We start from the raw sequence: 2,181 nt of genomic DNA on the forward strand, positions 1-2,181 counted from the left end.
AACAGTGCAACAATATAACCTTCTTCTAGCAAGTGGGAGGAAAATTAAAGAGGGAGGGTAAAATTTTTCCCCCGTATCATAAAAATTTTATAACAATCCACATAATTTGACTTTGCATGCATACCATAACTTATTAAAGGTAATGACCTTAAAAAGGATATCATCCCCCTTTTAATATCACAATAGCCCTTTTTTTCCAATTTAATTGCATGTGTAATTCGTTAAGTGAGTGTTTTTTTCTTTGCGAGATTTAGATGTGCAAGTGTATTGAAAACGATAGAGGCAAACGGGTCAGGGGTTTCTAACCGGGGTCTGGGATGGGAAAACCCTTGGGGAATGTCTTTGGGTGCACTCTCAAACCACTTCAAAACCTCAACCCATTAAAATTTGGCTACTCTATGGAAGTAAGGATCGACCCCACAGAGGGAAAATTTAGTTTGTATTCGGAGGACCCGGAAAAGGGTTTTGGGTTCGCCACGCAACTCATGGGTTAAGTTTAACTACTGGGCTCCAATAAAAAAAACAATCTATCTACTAGACTTGGAAACAGGAACGACGATGCATGACTTAAGAAACTTAACTCAACTAGAAGAACTTAAACAACTACAACTACTGGGTCATGTTGAGGATTTCCTAAAACGACTAAACAAACTTGCGAAAACCAGTGGAGACCATTTTCCCAAATCAGCTACAATGACAGAATAAGCTACAAAAAGTAAACAAACTCTTCCACAATCGGAGGGTCCAATTACTAACAAAACTTATTTTTTATTTTAAAACAAACGGGCATTAAAACGAGCAAATGAGATCTAACTTAAACATGATTTAAACAAAACTACCAAATCTAATCTACTAGGTCGAGCGGAATTGAAAACAAAGGTGAAAGCCATAATCATGCAAAAGCCAAACAAACATTGGATCCACCATCTTCTCAATTTAACACGTTTCAACACAATTAAACAGATCACCATCACCACCATACCCATCTCTTATTGGGTCAAAAAAATCCGAGTTATGGAGAGGAGTGAGCTGCGAACGTAGACTAAAGTGGAGCTGCCTCTCTTCAAGATAGTTGTCTCCTTTTATAGTTGAGGCTCGGATCCCTAGGGCGTTTTTCTTTGCTACTTTTATGCTTGTGCCCTTCGAAAAAAGATCCTTTAAAAGATGCTCTTCGCTTCTCATTCAACTCTCGCCATCGCTCCTGTGCTCCTCCTAGGTCAGTTTGTGAATTGGCATACTTCACTTCAATTGTTCTTTGATTCCATTTGTCTGGTAAATTTGTATCAGCTTCCTGAGTCCGGCAGATTCTCCCTACGCACCTAAACTTATAAACACGTGTTAGTTCATTGAAATAACAGAAATTCACCTCATAACCAATGCATGAAATGAGCCTTATCATTCTGCATAAACATGAATGAGAATACCTAATGTCTTCGGCCATTGTATGCCCAAGACAACATCTAAACTGAGGATATTAGAACAAATAAATTAATATCAGATGTATATTTTTATAAGTTTAGAGCAATAATGAGCACATAGTAAAGATTCTCCATTACCAACATAGATACGAAATGAGATAATTGGAGTGACACCCAAATTCAATGTTTGTACCACATATGGTCGTTTGAGATTATGTGAGCTCTAACTGTCTATCAAAATAGTCACATGAACATCTAAAATAGAACCATCAATCGTATTGATCAAGGATGAGAGGTAGTAGCTAAGATAGTTAATAACTTAATTTAAAATCTTCATCTTCAATTTATATAAAATGCGTATAATTTATAATAGACTTAGGATTATATAACTATATGTCATGCAAATATTGAATCTTTAGAGCCTTTGTTCTCCCCATATTGATCCTTCGATTAGCAGTCTATGTGCTTATGCTTCGAAACTGAGTTCATCCCCTTCACGAGCCTGCGACTGCTAGTTTTGCCTCTAGATTGTTTTTCTATACTGACTTTGGCCCTAGGTATGAATTGTTAGAGTTTGTATACTAGAAATCACGTTTCGAGTGATTGAATACTGTAAAACTCTTATTTTATTTTCCAAGGAATAAAACAGATTATTTTTGTCATAATGTTGTTATGTTTTACATTTAATAGATGTTAATTGCATGTTTAAATGTATAAGTTAACTTAACAAAGTCTAAGTCTTTGTTTTACTAGACCTGGTTGT

This window comes from Salvia hispanica, chromosome 1 (genome assembly GCF_023119035.1).
Source record: "Salvia hispanica cultivar TCC Black 2014 chromosome 1, UniMelb_Shisp_WGS_1.0, whole genome shotgun sequence".
NCBI lineage: Eukaryota > Viridiplantae > Streptophyta > Magnoliopsida > Lamiales > Lamiaceae > Salvia > Salvia hispanica.